Raw genomic sequence first — 18,004 nt, forward strand, 5'->3', positions numbered from 1 at the left:
TCTCTCTCTTCAATATATATATTTATTTTTTATTTATTTATAGGCCTATATCGTTAACCGCTGGTCATAAGCCATGTTATATTTTTAGAAGAAATTTGAACAGATTTATAAAATATATTATTGATTGTTTCAATTGTTTCATTTCAATAGTTGAACTTTTTAACCAACTTCATTCATTCGTTGCCATGTCGTATACACCTGTGACACTCTGTCTGGTACAAAGTTTGAACACTTTATTTCTCCCACACCCATTCTCGAATCAAGTTGAAACTTTGCACAATTATTCATTGGCGTAGGTATGTAATACAAGTACACGAATCAATAAAAAAAAATTAGTCAATTAATTACTGGTTATTATTTTGTTTGATGCCTATATGGGAAACTAATCCTTCAATTTAACTTCAATATTCACATATATGGTTAAATATGTCTGGTGTTGTCCCCTAAAATAATTGTACACTCTATTTCTCCCACACCCATTCTTAGATCAAGTTGAAACTTTAAACATTTATTGTACATAACAACAATTATCCAATTAGTCAATTTATTATTGGTGATTAATTATTTTGTTTGATATCGAAAAAGGAAAATAACTTCAATATTCTTGAGGGATATAGTTGTAGGTACGGAGTTCTTGCCCTACGATAAGCTTTGTTGTTGTTGTTTTTTAATGACTTTTAATATTTGGCTCTTTTTAAAAAAATCATTAAGAAGTTCGTCTCCCATTAACTCTTTCCGATTACCAATACTAAAGACGAAATATAGATTAAGTTGTAGGCTATATAGATCTAGCTCGTTTTTTTAAAAAGAGTTAATAAAAGTTGCATGCCGAGGTTGACACTACTCACAGTCACACAGTCTCGCAGTATATTTATATAACAAAAAAATAAAAAGGCGAGAGAAAAAAAGAAATGGAGGAATGTCTGAAAGAAGACAATCGATCACTTTTTCCCTTTTCCATTGTCTTTGTGTATTCCACCCTGTTTTATTCCCACGCAGGCCCCACTGTACCTTCTTCATGATAAACAGGGGGCCCCTATATATTTATATTTAAATGTTGATTGTTACACTGGCGTCCTGTGGTTTAAAAGCTCTACTTTTCCTGGTCAGGTAAAAAAAAATGTGCAGAGGTAAAACACCAAGTTGGCCATCTGCTAGATCGCCTTGACATATTGATTGCATGTCAGAGCGGGGGAAATTTCTCGGGGATTTTGAATGACGAATTGTTGTGTGCCATGAGCATTCTTTGTGTGACCTAGATAGAGTCTGAGAGCAAACAGCAACACAAGAATAGATTGAATTGACCTGGAAAGTGAGTTCCAAGAACTAAATATGGAATCGATAATAAGACTTTGAAGTTTAACAAAAAATTATTTTGTAAGTTTTCAGATAAGATGTTTTCTTTTGAAACAAATTTGAGATATTTTAGAAGTAGATTACCATTATATAGCTCTTATCTTATAAATTACAGACGTTACTTCAAAAAAAAAATAAAATTACCTAGCAAGAGTAATCATGTGTTTAATTATGCTTTTTTTTTTGGGGGGGGGGTACTTTAAAAGTTAAGACTACAATGTGAAACCTTTGTGCCTATAAAACCATGTTTTTGTTTTATTTTATGTATGCCTATTTGTTATTTTTATTAGGCCCTATTTATTTTAGCTTTTCGCTACATACTATTTTTAGGCCTTATTGAGTTTTATGAATGACGTAGCAGCATTTGAGTGTCTAAATGGCATGCAAGATTAACACATGGATTATTGTAGGACGTTCTGATTTGGCATGAAAAAAAAAGTCATTTCTAGGATAAGTTCAAGGTTTGTATTCAGGGGCGGACTGGCTATATGGGCAAACGGGCAAATGCCCGGTGGGCCGGTACCAAATGGGCCGGTCTGGTCGCGACCAAAGAAAAAAAAATTTCAATGCAGACACATTTTTTAAAAAAAGGTGACAGCAGCAAGACACAAAGGCCCGAACATGTTTTCTTGTTTATTTATTTTTTTACAATTCTTATTACAGTTAATTTTGTTTGAAATTCAACAAGAATATAAAAAAAAAACACTATACACTGTACCTATTATCATTTGCAAAACGTTAGACCGTTCTTTCTGCTATGCACGAGCGACATGGACTGCTTTGATGTCTTCGAGGTTGTGTTTGGCCTAATCATTTCGCTGGTCGGCATGGGCCTTTGATGGCACTCCCATTTTTTTGTTTTTGCTCCTTCCCTCCCCCGTCTTTTAATGGTTCCAATGAAATGTAACCAAAAAGAGGGATGAGAGAGGTTAAGTTAGAAAACATTGATATAACGCAGAAAAAAAAGGCACGACAATTAACTCTTTAACAATACTTAATAGAAATTAAATTAAATTGCAAACCACCCAACTTATTCACAGCTCAATATGGGTATAAAGCTCTACTTTCTGCGATTTGAAAAGAAAAAGTAAATTTCTTTTTGTTTATTTTTAATAACATAGATCTAAAAATACTACACTTAAGGCTTACAAAAAAAAAATTTAATAAAAAATAAATCTAGATCTAAATCAATTTTTATAGTATTATAATTAATGGCAAACTTATGCAGGCTAATTGCACTGTAGATACCCTCCGAAATTATATGACATGCCATTTGTGGGCCGGTTTATATGGTAATGCCCGGGCCGATTTTGATACTCAGTCCGCCCCTGTTTGTATTCCCTAGTAACAAACTAACACGGAGTACTTGTTAAACTCATACACTCAGACTCATTCAGTTAAGTGATAGTAAGCACTAGTTTAATGAACCTCATTAATCTTTTTTACTAGCTCCACGAACAGCATTGAACGTGCATGGCATAGAGATAATAATATACATATAATTTATTATCTAGGTCTAAGGTATAGGTCAGTGAATGCGAACAAGAGAGAGAGAGAGAGAGAGAAAAAAAAAGGGGGGGGGTTGACTTAAGTTGAACCTAGACCAGTTAACCACGATGACCTTTGTCCTGTTTTGACCTCCACCAGCCTGACATCTGTCTTGACTCTGACATTAGGCACGGTAAGAACTTTTTTTTTTTTGTTTCAATGTGTACAGCAAAAAACAGACATTCAAATGGATAGAATTCAGTGTACAATTATGTTGGACACATTGGGCTGGTCTGGATCGCTGCCATCACCTGCTGCAGGTTTGGACGAGGTGACGTCATACTCTTTACTCCTGAAGGAACGTCCGAAATGTTGAAAACAAAAAACAAAGAAGATAATAGAGAGATAACAAGATATCAGAGAGATAACAAGATAATAGAGAGATAAAAAGATAACAGAGAGATAACAATATAACAGAGATAACAAGATAATAGAGAGATAACAAGATAATAGAGAGATAACAGAGATAACAAGATAACAGAGAGATAACAAGATAACAGAGAGATAACAAGATAACAGAGAGATAACAAGATAATAGAGAGATAACAAGATAATAGAGAGTTAACAAGATAATAGAGAGATAACAATATAACAGAGATAACAAGATAATAGAGAGATAACAGAGATAACAAGATAATAGAGAGATAACAAGATAACAGAGAGATAACAAGATAATAGAGAGTTAACAAGATAAAAGAGAGATAACAAGATAATAGAGAGATAACAAGATAACAGATAGATAACAAGATAATAGAGAGATAACAAGATAACAGAGAGATAACAGAGATAACAAGATAATAGAGAGATAACAAGATAACAGAGAGATAACAAGATAATAGAGAGTTAACAAGATAAAAGAGAGATAACAAGATAACAGAGATAACAAGATAACAGAGAGATAACAAGATAATAGAGAGATAACAAGATAACAGAGATAACAAGATAACAGAGAGATAACAAGATAACAGAGAGATAACAAGATAATAGAGAGATAACAAGATAATAGAGAGATAACAATATAACAGAGATAACAAGATAACAGAGAGATAACAAGATAACAGAGAGATAACAAGATAACAGAGAGATAACAAGATAATAGAGAGATAACAAGATAATAGAGAATTAACAAGATAATAGAGAGATAACAAGATAACAGAGATAACAAGATAACAGAGAGATAACAAGATTATAGAGAGATAACAAGATAACAGAGATAACAAGATAATAGAGAGATAACAAGATAATAGAGAGTTAACAAGATAACAGAGAGATAACAAGATAACAGAGAGATAACAAGATAATAGAGGGTTAACAAGATAATAGAGAGATAACAAGATAACAAGATAACAGAGAGATAACCAGATAATAGAGAGTTAACAAGATAATAGAGGGTTAACAAGATAATAGAGATAACAAGATAATAGAGAGATAACAAGATAACAGAGATAACAAGATAACAGAGAGTTAACAAGATAATAGAGAGATAACAAGATAACAAAAGATAACAGAGAGATAACAAGATAATAGAGAGATAACAAGATAACAGAGAGATAACAAGATAATAGAGAGATAACAAGATAATAGATAAATTATAAGATAACAGAGGGATAACAAGATAATAGAGAGATAACAGGATAATAGATAGATAACGAGATAATAGAGAGGTAATAAGATAACAGAGAAATAACAAGATAACAGCGAGATAATAAGATAACAGAGAGATAACAAGATAACAACAATTAGGCTAATACGTATTGCTAGAATCACCAAACACACTGGAAATAATTTTATTTTTTTGTAGGTTTATCATCCGTTGCTATGGATATTATGTTTCATTTAGGAATTTGTTGTTCAATGAAGTAGTCCTTCCAACATTAAATATTAATTAATTTGCCTTACGTTTAATTGTAAAAGTTTTTGGAAAGAGCAGTTTCTCTTGTATTTCTTATCTTTCACGTGGGGCTCCTCTGTTTTCACCAACAGGAGAATGAGGCGAAGGCGAGTAACTGTCACCTAAACCAGTAGCCTAAGCTTCGAGCTGGAAGGACTCATGGGATTGCTACCCACCTAGCAGAAGGAAAACTGAATTCAAAACTCTGCGGCCTTGCAACTATACCCAAGCATGGTAAAGGTTTCGTGGGTCAACCCTGAGGAAAAATAAGGAGCCGGCTACCCTTAAGTAGTTTGCTGCACACAGCCCTACACCCTGTCAGAGCCTGTTACGCCGCTGATCCCAAACTGTATATATATATATATATCTTTTGCAAAGGATTACATAAGAAGCTTTTAATTTTATAACTCATGACACCGGTGTGCCCTTGAACTGTAGTGTTGCTTTAAAAAATCATTTTAATATCAGATGTGGTTTTGTATAAAACAGTTTTTAAAACTACAACTGCTGGTAAAATCATTGTTTTACTAAATTGTTTTTATTTTGCGGTAAGTAAAGGGATCATGTAAGACTCTCACAAACCATCTTCTCTATAAGATGTCGAGGAGAGATTTTGTGGTTTTATTCTGAACTTTATCTTTGAGTGTTCGAAAGTTTTTCAAATCTTTATGTTTTCAGGGTGACATTGTCTCAGATGATCCTCCAGCGTAATTGGACTCATATCGTCATCAAATAGGCACTTTGACAAAGAATCACTAATAACGCTGTACAGTCTACATTTCTTTTCACTAGTTACATGTAGACAAAATTCAGCTATTTATATAAGTAAGTATTGAAATTATAGACAACAATTTTTCCTTTGTAAAGCAGGATAATATATGAAGGATTAAATAAGGTACAAATCATATATTAGTGTATGAAAGAATTATTAATGATATGTAAAAATTAAAGTCACGACCTGATTAAATTAAATCTATTATCGTAGACCCCCGTGGACAGCTCATAGACCCCCAATTTATTTTTTCACTTTCGTAGACCTTTTCGAAGTCTTCGTAGACCCCTGGGGGTCTACATAGACCACTTTGGGAATCACTGTTCTAGATCTATTATACATTTTATTACATGAGTGGTCCAAAGTAATTGATACCGATTGCATTAATATAAGCTTTTCTTTTATTAAAAAGTGTTTTTTTTTTTTTTTGTATTAGCATTGATATTAGGCCTACTTGTTACCTTTCATTTCCACACACACGCTCACACACATACACACACATTCCGTTGTACAGATATTTACTTAAACTTTTACATCGGAGATGGCTCTGGGCGACAGAGGTAAATGAAGTATAAACTTTTATTTTCTTCTCAATCATTAACATAAAAGTCCAGGACTTCAGAGGCTTGAATCATCTCTTTAAAATCATAGAAGCCAGTCGTTTTGTTTAGACATTTTGAGATGACTAGCAGCTTGTGGCGGTACTTCGAAGTTAAATTATAACGTAGGCATGCCATAGTTGTTTAAATCAGTTCTAGATTAAGATGGTGATTGTCATAAGTAGCCTACTAATCGGTATTGCCCTTCCATCTGTCATATAACTTAGGCTTGTTGCTTTTAGTGCGCCTCAACGGGAGAGAATTACTGTCAAGTATCCTAGCAACAGAAACACTTGTTGCTAATAGCAACGGACGCTTTCATTAGCATGGTCATTCGAGAGGTCAGTGAATTATTTGAGCGAAGCTAAATAGCTCTAATGAGATAATTGAAAGGAAAGGTGTAACTTCTGTTTCAGTACTGTTCACTGATTTCTAGAACGAAACTTGGATCGAACGGTATAAAGTTACTATAAAGGGTGTAAAAAGAGAGAGACACTAAGTCAGTTGTACATTTCTATACTTTCATCTTCAGTTCATTTATATTTTGTCATTACATCTGAAGTACTCTTTGTGCCTGTTTATTGTACAATTCAATTGTATGCTATTAAATTATAGAGTAAGCTCAGTGTTAGTGTCAGTAGATCCAAATCTGGAATCACCACGAAGTGAGACCTGCTTTGACATTTACTGACTGTTGCACTTTCTGTCATTTGATATGTACCTTGAATTCGAGTCTATTATGGGATGCTCAAATAAGTGAATAAAATATACATAATTAGCAACTTTTTTTTTGGCCTTTTGTAAGCGGCAGTTACAAATTTGTGTAATTTTACTAAATCTGTGCCAGATAAGTTAATCACCAGAATTGTTAATATTTGTTTTGAATACTCCGGTGTATAAGGGCGCTACACTGGAATATTTTCTGATTATATTATATAGCCCTACACATCCACCTTTTTAAATGTTGTACCGTTTGCATTTGAAAATAAATACCAGCTTTAAAAATTGAGACTATTTCCGCAGTACATGTGATACATGAATAGTTTTATTTAAATTTATTATTAATAATTATTTTTGCTTAGTTAAATTATATCCAGTTATCTCCTCTTGAATTATTAAGGGGACATCATTGTCTGTGTAACGGAGAGTTACCTGTATTATTCACTTAATACTTAAAGTGTGACGACCCCGAAGGGTCAGAAGTGAGTCATAAGGCTGTATCAATACTCCTACAAATATTTGAGGGCGGGCTAAGTGAAATCACGGTGTATGATCACTGTGTCATACAGTGAGGCGGGTGGGGTTCAGGAGTGAGACGGATTTCATTCTTTGACTTTGCTTTCAATCAAGTCTCTTCGTTGGGACATTGCGCAAGGGGCAGGCGATACTATCATACGCATCGCCCACTACTGAAAGAATGTGAAGAGACGCAGTAGAAACCAATCAACATCGTATTGATGATTGGTAGGTCTAGTATAAACAAAAATATCCACGCCTCATTAGTACAATGTGTATTAGTATGTATGCCTACCCCCACCCCTTTTCTTCCTGAATTCATCCAATAAATTATTGAACTTTTAAGGTTACAGAACTTACAAATTTCGTCGTAAAAAAATTGCTATTTTAAAAGAATGTATAGCCGAGTAAATAACAAAAATTAGGAATTTTGTATCAAAATAGTTTTAAAAAACAAGACTTCGAAATTTAATAAAAGGAGCTCACAGTTCAATTGCTGTCACATCTCTAAATATTACAAGCTTTATCCCCCTTTTCAATATTAAACAAAATTTCTTAATTACCACAAATTGATTAACTAATTGATTTGCTCTTTTTTTTTTTAATTGATGTATGTGTTTTCATCAATAATGAATAATTGTACACAATTTCAACTTGATCCGAGACTGGGAAGTGGAAGAGAAAAATAGTGTCAAACAATCCCTTCCCCCAGAAAGACAGACTTAGTGAGTTCATATACACCTAGTAATAATTTACAATATTTGCATTATCATATTCATAGGAGTCAAACAAGCATTACGTCACAAACAAATCCATAGGCCCTTAAAATAGTAGTTACAATACTAGATAAGGGGACCTTAAAGAGGGGGACACTTTTATGTAAATGAAATGTGGAGTTCTAGAAAGCTCTCTATTTTTCATTTGGACTTAAATAAATTCAAATATTTCAGAATCCAGGCAACTTCTTATTGAAAAAAAAATCGGCATTGACTTAATCTGTTTTGGGTTAGTAATTCTTATTGACTCGTGGCGTTAACGTACTTTTTTTTTTGTGGTCACGTGTGTAACAGTTTTTTTTAAGCACACGTGCAGCATGGCTTTTTATTCTAGGCCTACACTTTTTTTTAGGCCTTGCGTCTATGTGTGAGTGTTAGTGTGTGCATTTGTGTACATGTTTATGTTAGTGTGTATCAGTGGCTGAATTTTTCTTTCTGCTCTCGAAACAAAGGGCTAGGGGATTCCCCTGAAAATTTTCCCGCTGTTCTGTGTTGTATTCCGGGTATTGGAAACATTGGCACTGTGAGTCATTCGATCAGAATGGGAAATACCAGTTGGACAGGATTGATTTCCATACAACTTGTTTACACACCATTTAGCCTCTGGTGTGATCTCTATAATATATCGTTAGACTAACTGTGAAGTGCCCACCATAAGAATTACTAACCCAAAACAGATTAAGTATAGATGTAAAAGGTTAATTCCTAGCATGATTTACTCAAATTCAAGATTGTAATTTTCAAACTTTACACAAATTAATTAAGGAAGAATCTTAAAAAGATTTCGTTGAAAAATTTGATAGAGTTACTTGAAAAATACTTGTGTAAAATATAGTGAGAACACTTAGAATGTTTAGACAAATAATTGCTTTTGTTGTTTGTGTTTACAGTTTAAAAAACCATTATAGTAAACATAACTTTGTGAAAACAACAAGCAAATGTTATATTTTGTGAACTTTATTAATAGTTAATATTTCTTTCCAATGTTACGGCGAATTTTTTTTTAAATTTCTATTATAATAGTGTAGCTGTTAACTATAAGCCATTGTGAATGTTTTTCTTAATTGCCGTTTCCTCCACACAGGTATTTTGAATTGCACACCGGAGTTATCGATCTTTGTCGTCTGTCCCCGTGTGTGACCCAGCAGACGTAGCGAGCGTGTCCTCGTGAAACAGACAGGAACTTCGTGCAGTGGTTAACTCGCAAAAAGAGTAGGGAAAAAAATCAGCCACCGAGGCTATCGTCAAGAGAGGGGGAAAAAATTGGCTTCGATCGAGACATTCTCTTCAGCCTTTATTTGCTTCTCAACGGTGACAGATCTGCTGGGTTTTTGGGAAAGTTTTAGCATTTTTGTGTGTTCAACACATAGAATTACGTTAGGTAACTTAAATTGTGAAGAGTTGTTTTTCTGTAACGGATACCGTTAAAACCCTTATTTCTGTGCTATAGACTGGGATATTGCAGTTACAAGGTGGTGAGTTTAAAAGTGTCTTTCATTGATAATCGACTCACAGGAAACTACCTGTACGGGTGTGGCCTAGAGCTAGGTGAGTACATTTATTTCTTTACTATTACATATGTTAAATAGATCTAGTATCTTATTTAGATCTACGATTTTGCGTGTGATTTTGGAATCTGATTTATTTTAGCTTTTACCACCAAGATCTGGGCTCTATATCTAGATCTAGAATCTATTTAGACTTTGACTATGTTGTTGTGTTTAAAATATAAATAATAATATAAAATGAAAATCTAGAGAAACTTATAGTATAGTATTGTTTTTCCTAGCATCTGTAATACATGTAAATTTACTGTTTGTCCCCACACTTGTCATGAGTAGAATTCAGATCTAGATCTCTTTAGTCTGTAGATCAAACGAGCAGGCTAAGAAAATATTTCAATGTTATATTACAATGTTATATTACAATGCCATTTTTTGTTTCATTTCTTTCCACCTTTGTCGGGCTTTTACTTTAAAAAAATTATGTGTCACATTTGGAATGTGTTGACTGATGATTTGAGTTCCATTGATTCTCAAGATTTGCTAATAAGATGTTTAGAAAACTATTGATTATCGAATTAACGATAATTTCTTACAATCGTATTTCCTCACTGTACTAAATAAAAAGCAGGATTTCCAAACTTAACATTGGTCAGTTAACGTTGACTACAGCTGCCACGGTGACCCAAATAAAATGAAAACAATTCAGGAATTCTTTCACTTCCGCCGTTCTTTACCTCCCCCCCCCCTTCCTCCCCGAACTTCAGACCCCCCCCCCCCCCCGCCGCCCTACTGTCTGTTTTGAAAAACAAAGCCTTTCACCCCCAGAGGAAGTAGACGAGAGGAGAGGAATAGGGAGAGGGGTCATAGAAAAGAAAAGTGTGTGTGTGTGTGAGAGAGAGAGAGAAGGGGGATAACAAGAGACTACAGAAAGAGAAAAACTTTTGGCTTGTTTTCTGTTGAGGACACATTGAGCACAACTGGACACATAGTTGCTGGCTTGTAAACAGGATTAGAGAAACTTAAAGAAAAAAAACCGGGGGGGGGGTCTAATTAATGCCTGGACATTCACACAGGACAACATTTGAAGTCAAAGGCATGTTTGGTCTGCCTTGTAGTTCTTGCTAGTGTTTTGAGTTCAATCTTGTTTTACTAAAATAGCCACATTTTTCGGCAACTAGACCTCACATTTGTAGTAATGTAGCCAAGATTGATTTTTTGTTTATAGCCTATATAAAGAGGAAAAGAGTGGATGGAAGAAACCTATGCAATCATTGGCTGTTCTATTTACACGGAGTTTTCCAATTGTATAGACTAGTTCTTCCTAAGCCATTGCTAATTTTTAAAAATAATTCCTTTAAAAGCCTATTTCTAGCTTTTCATGAATGGAAATGTTAAAGAAAAAAAAGAATAAAAGTTGGTAATTGGTCGGAAATATTTTAAAAAGTCATTAATTTAAAAGCTAAAATATCTAGCCTAGTAGTAGGACTGGGTAGCTAAGTTGATTAAGCAAATATCGTGGGTTTTATTCCCATACTATTTTTTATTCTTTTTTTTTTTTCAGGGAAAAAAACTAATAGGACTCTGCATGTTTAGTTTGCTAAATTGATTTAAAAGAAAAATAATGTATTTTTTCCATTTAAAATATTATAGCTCATTTTACGCTTGCACAAATAATAATAATAATCTTTATTGTCCGTACGGACATTTGTCTTACAATTTGTGCATTACACCAAACAAAAAACATAACTATAAGAAACCAAAATGTACATTCACACCAGACTCACTCATAATGTGTAATGTACTTGCTAAAAATGCCATCAGACTAAAAACATTTAAATTTTGTCTGCCTCGATGGTAAAAAGAATTAGTTTCAAGTTTAAACATTGTATTATAACATACATGAGCTCCAATGTTAAACTATGTTGTTATATGAAGGATGGTCTGTAAGAACTAGGCCTAATGATAATCTAGATAGCAGTCTCCCTAAGTATCTACCTCACATAACTAAACATACTTTCCAATCCCTGAACCAAACTATCAAATTAATTCAATGACTTCTGCAAACATCGTTTAAAATTGTTGCGGAATATCTACGTCATCACTGCTTCAGCTGCAACCTCTGGACTCTGGACCATTTTTTTAGAACTTTTTATTTGTGCGCATGTTGCGCGGGCAGCACAAAGGCAGTAGACTTTTTTTTTTTTAATGGAGGATGTAGACATGAATCAAATAATGTAATGCTGATCAAACACGCATCCTCGTCATCGTTGTTGACATATGGTCGTGCCCACATCTTGCACCCTGGATACATACTGATGTACCTTTGTTGGTCTGTGGCATATTTTTTCAAAAAAATGTCCTTTAATTTTACTATGAAATGCGTACGGGCCCGTACACAATTTGTCTTTTTTTTTTAGATTCATTATTTCATCTCATGTAATGGATTTTTATCTTTAGGGTCATTAGTCTGTCTCTGCATTTGGCGTTGTTTGTATTTCATCCGTATTTAAAAAGAAAAAAACAACTTTTTATTTCTTACAGGTATCAGGGCCGGCCTTAGGTATAAGACAAACATGCAGCCACCTAGGGTCTCCGATCGGTGGTGGGCCTCGCAAAGGAATAAAATCATTTTTTTTTTCGAGAAGAAGCAATATTGAAATTTCTAGTCATTGCTATTGGAGTACACTCGGTTTCAAATAAATTGCGTACTGTTGTTTTTAAGTTGTTTATTTTATATTTTATATTTTTATATTTTATTTGTGGCCACCAAATTCACTTCGCCTATTGCCTCCAATTATCTAAGGCGAGCCTTCAGGTATTCTCAGCGTTAGTAAGTGCTAAATAATCGAACTTATTTACTTTTACCCCCCCCCCATTTTTTTACTTACAAGAAGTCATAAAAAATACATATGAATAGAAAACTTCCTTGTAATAATTGTCATGCGTAAGTTCAATTTGACAAGTGATTCAGACTTAGCAGTTTGACAGTAGTGTGTGCAACATCGACTCCAAGTCTTTTTAACTCCGTTAAGCGCAAACAAGTGTTCTCTCTTCAATATTGTTGACAGGTTTTGAACCACGATCAAACAAAAAAAATGACATGAAAATACACACACACATAAATCAATAGTTTCTTTATATTCTACATACAGTCATTCAGTAGTTTAGTGACATGAAATGTTGTGTTTCCTCTTCTAGTCATTCAGTAGTTTAGTGACATGAAATGTGTTTCCTGTTCTAGTCATTCAGTAGTTCTGTGACATGAAATGTTGTGTTTCCTCTTCTAGTCATTCAGTAGTTCAGTGACATGAAATGTTGTGTTTCCTCTTCTAGTCATTCAGTAGTTCAGTGACATGAAATGTTGTGTTTCCTCTTCTAGTCATTCAGTAGTTCAGTGACATGAAATGTTGTGTTTCCTCTTCTAGTCATTCAGTAGTTCTGTGACATGAAATGTTGTGTTTCCTCTTCTAGTCATTCAGTAGTTCAGTGACATGAAATGTTGTGTTTCCTCGTCTAGTCATTCAGTAGTTTAGTGACATGAAATGTTGTGTTTCCCCTTCTAGTCATTCAGTAGTTCAGTGAGATGAAATGTTGTGTTTCCTCTTCTAGTCATTCAGTAGTTCAGTGACAAGAAATGTTGTGTTTCCTCTTCTAGTCATTCAGTAGTTCAGTGGCATGAAATGTTGTGTTTCCCCTTCTAGTCATTCAGTAGTTCAGTGAGATGAAATGTTGTGTTTCCTCTTCTAGTCATTCAGTAGTTCAGTGAGATGAAATGTTGTGTTTCCCCTTCTAGTCATTCAGTAGTTCAGTGACATGAAATGTTGTGTTTCCCCTTCTAGTCATTCAGTAGTTCAGTGACATGAAATGTTGTGTTTCCCCTTCTAGTCATTCAGTAGTTCAGTGAGATGAAATGTTGTGTTTCCTCTTCTAGTCATTCAGTAGTTTAGTGACATGAAATAATGCGTTTTCTCTTCTTGTCATTCAGTAGTACAGTGACAAGAAATGTTGTGTTTCCTATTCTAAATCGACCACCTGCGGACAATGGTTATGATTGCCCAGAATGTGGCAAAATATGTAGGTCACAGGCGGCTGCAAAGCCACGGGAAATACTGCATTCCTCACTAATCTTCGGTATCGAAGACAAGCCTTATTATTATTTATCATTGGGTTCTTCGGGAAAATGCATTTGAGAAATTTAAAACCACTTCAACACAATCAAGTCTTCATCAAATTTTGCACGCTCATTCTCGATGGCAACACATGAATTAATAAAATATCCACCAATTAGTTAATGTAGGGGATATAAGGAGGCGCGGTGGCTGAGCGGTAAAGCGCTTGGTTTCTAAACCGGGGGTCTCGGGATCGAATCCTGGTGATGACTGGGATTTTTAATTTCGGGATCTTTGGGCGCCTCTGAGTCCACCCATCTCTAATGGGTACCTGACATTAGTTGGGGAAAAGTAACGGCGGTTTGTCGTTGTGCTGGCCACAAGACACCCTCGTTAGCCATGGTCCACAGAAACAGATGACCTTTTTATCATCTGCCCTATAGATCACAAGGTCTGAAAGGGGAACTTTTTTATGATGAGATCAGAATAAAAAAGTTTAATATTAGACTCGGTGACTGATACGTTTTAATAGAAACCTGTGGTTTTTTTTTTATATTTTTACTGGGTTTTTTTTTTTCTTCAGAGAAACGGAAAGTAAAGCGATTATAATGAGAGAGGGAGAGAGAGAGTGGCTGGGCAGTCTGCTTAGCCATTGTTTAAACATTGAAGCACTCTTGTTTTCACCTCCTTAATACTTTCTAGTTACTCCCACACGACTGACTGTGTGTTTAGACTGCTCGAAACTGCAATAAATCTTTTGTTCAAACGCTGCATTGAATATAAATCTACAGCTGTCTTGACTGCACAGCAATTACTTCCCTTTTCCCTTTATGTTTTTTTTTTTTTTTGGAACGCCAATAAATTATTCAATTAAATGTTTTAGAGAGAGAGAGAGAAAGAGAGAGAGAGAGAGAGAGAATGAAAAATACATTTTATATTCAAAAAATGTGTACCTAAAATAATTTATTTCTACAGAGAGTATAAAATGTTTGGGCCTTAACAAAAATAATCTAACCAGTGCTTTAAGCAAAAACACGTTTATTTCATTCTTATAGCACCTTTATTATTGTACTAGGAATCATTAATTATTATACAATAAGAGTCGTTGGTAAATTTATAACTTTTTTTCTAACGAAACTCTTGGCAAAAAAAAAAAAAACCCAGTAAAAATGTTATCCTACATTTGATGCACCAAATCGGTCCTCAATCTTAGACCGCTGTTAGAATCGTGTCTTGTCCATGACTCCACTATCTTTGCACAGAGATCTGGATGCTCACGTTCAATTGTATCAGGTCATGACCTCCCACTATTAAGTTGTTGTTTTTTCATCCGATGTCCTCAACGAGCCTACAATTACAATGTGTCGTCGTCCCGGTGTTCCTTCATTTTTTTTTTTTTGGTATTCAAGTGGAAGAAGTCGTAAAACGATTGACTGCCTATTTCCTGGGCCTATTTCCGAGGGTCCCGGCCTAAGCGGTCGTAATGATGTGTTGAAAGTTGTCTTTTCTCTCCAGGTGACTCATGGGATTGTTTGCTCCTGAAACCGTTGAAACCTGGACCTAAATACGTGCATTGGGTTTTATTGTAGTACAACTGTCCAACTGCACGTTTGGTACTGGTGAGTCTACACTTCAATGACATGATTCAATCTATTCAGTTCTACCATTGAAATACTTAGCAACATTTAAGTTAACGAAATTTTATTTGGAATTTGTCACTTTAAAAAAAAATGGTTATATCAAAGAGCGAATGATAATCTGTGTTGTCCTTAATTTGGTTTAGGCAGCTAGTAAAATGACCGACCGCCTTACACTTCTATAATGTTCTTAAATATCCAGGGGATTTTTTTAAATATATAAATTCAAACCTGATACAAGGATTCTACAAAGCAATCACAATGGCTCGATCCTGAAACATACACGTAGGTTCTTCATGCTCCTAGCGTTACGATCTATAGACTACTCTCCACACATCTTGTTGACTATTTCAAAAACAGCTCTTGATAATTCAAAAGACAGTTCGTTTTTTGTGTGTGCTAAAATGAAGGCTCGAGTTTTCAGTGGGCTATTCTATCTGAAAAATGCATACATTTATTATCGGCTATATTTTTGTTTTATGGTTTCCCTAGCACAATTCTTTCACAGCTGATCCTTATGCCCCCCACTATTGAAGAGCTGAAGACATGAATAGACCTAATTACTGAAGTTGACGATTCAATGTTTCAGCCACTGACATTTATTTCGTAAAATATTGACTTACGTGACGCTTGTCGAATGACAGATGTACCTTTGTCAGACTTATTGAGTATAGTTGACCTAGTGCATGTGCCACTGTATTAAGTTCCCCTTTCAGACCTTGCGGTTTATAGGACAGATGTAAAGGTCATCTGTTTCTGTGGCCCATGGTTAACGAGGGTGTCATGTGGCCAGCACAACGACCAACCGCTTTTACTTTTCTCAAACTAATGTCAGGTATCGATTTAGAGCTGGGTGGACTCAAAGGCGCCCAAAGATACCAAAATTAAAAATCCCAGTCTTCACCAGGATTCGAACTCGGGACCCCCGGTTCGGAAACCAAGCGTTATCCCTCAGCTCCCACACCTCCGGTGGCGTTAGTGGCGATCACGCATTCTTGTAGAGAAGTTCTAAACTGTGTAAATATTTATTTCATTTCAATACTTTATATGTGACTTATTGATATTGATAGTAGCTGTTTCCACTTCCCCCTCTCTGGCGAACAAGAAATAAATGGCTGGGGAATGCGATGTGCATTGGTGAGGTACATGCAGACCCAGGTTTGTATTCTCCTGAAACATGGCGTGGAACTCAAAAGGATGGGGGGGAGGGGGTTGGATCGTTACACGACCTCAGCTAAGGCTTGAAGCCATGACGATGCGTGGGCCCTGCAAAGGTGAAAGCAGTGTTACATAGAATGGTAAGCTAAACATGTTAAGCTTTAACTAGGATGCTGGATTAACTTTTTAAGGAGTGGTTCAACTTAAGATGTGTTGTTTAACTTAAGACGAGTGGTTTAACTTTAGATGGTATCCTGGTCGCCTTTGTTAAAAAAAAGTATCCTACTACATCTATTCAATGAAACTGATTCTTAAAAGCCAATTTGTATTGATCTGTTCTCTTTGTTTTACGTTTCCCTTCATGTTTGTAAAAGTAGAATTCATATTTTATTGCCTGATGACGGAAAGGAAACAAATTGCTCCAATAGTAATCATCATGCCATCGTCAATTCAAAACAAATGAGTATTGGTGAAGTAAGACAGCCTTCCAATCCAGCTATAGGCTTTTTAATATGAGCACTAGAACTTTTTTAAAAATGTATTTATTTCATTGAGTGATGTACTATAGTCGAGCCTTCATATGACAAAGATGAATGATGTGAAATTAAATCTGTATCGATGCTATCTTTAGCAAAGTAGTTTCTCAGTTAACTTATTAGTTGTTGTTTTTTCTCGAGTCGTTATTCACATTCACCGAGCCGTTAGCATAGAGTCTGTTGGACGTTGGGGGCATCTGTCGTCCATCTTTCTCCATCCCTGTTTTGTTTTGCCTTGGATAGAAATATTTTCATTCTTTTATGTTGTCTTCCCATCACTTTCTCTATCTGCCTTTTTTTTCTTTTTTTCTGGTACTGTTCCCTGAAAGAAGGTCTTTGCGAGCTCTGAGGACCTTGAGATATGATCATATAAGTTTCTGTTTGCGTTTTTTTTTTTGACAGTGATTAGCAGGTCAACGTGGGGGGGGGGGGCAATCGCGTTGTGATCCTGATTTAAATCTCTTCGCTTGTAGTGCTGTCTTTGTATGTGGTATCTAGGAGCCTCATTTTTTTGTTATTTTGGTAAATTTATCTCCTTGGCATACAACATTTAATTGTTATAAAGAAAACCCTAATGGGAATCGGTGCCGTCCGCACCCCCCCTACGTAACCCCTAGCGACGCAACTGGATTCTTCTTCTTCTGCGTACTCATGATCATGTTGTAATGTTCAGAAGTTCAGATAGCTAATCTTATATCTGAGATGTGCGATGGGTTCCAGATCAGGCAGCTTTCCATAGATTTTTTATTGATAGGGGTTATTTGGGGGCCATTGTTTCTCGATAGAAGTATGCAACTTCGAAGGACATGGTCGGGTTTTTTTTTTTTTTTTTGTTGACAGTCCACAAGGGCAAAGTTCACTAGTCCTAATTTTCATCTTTT

General features: G+C 35.2%; 1 protein-coding gene across 2 annotated transcripts in view; it reads left to right on the forward strand.

Annotated features, from left to right (window-relative positions):
* Positions 1-9,279: 9,279 nt before the first annotated feature.
* The window catches only part of LOC106057613 (SH3 and multiple ankyrin repeat domains protein 1-like), a 71,966-nt gene continuing 63,241 nt past the window's right edge, over positions 9,280-18,004 (forward strand). For both annotated transcript variants that reach the window (XM_013214884.2, XM_013214885.2), the window contains exon 1: positions 9,280-9,726. The gene's annotated coding sequence lies outside the window, so the exon portion shown is untranslated. The remainder of the gene's footprint in view (positions 9,727-18,004) is intronic.

Source organism: Biomphalaria glabrata, chromosome 6 (assembly GCF_947242115.1).
Source record: "Biomphalaria glabrata chromosome 6, xgBioGlab47.1, whole genome shotgun sequence".
Taxonomy (NCBI): Eukaryota; Metazoa; Mollusca; class Gastropoda; family Planorbidae; genus Biomphalaria; species Biomphalaria glabrata.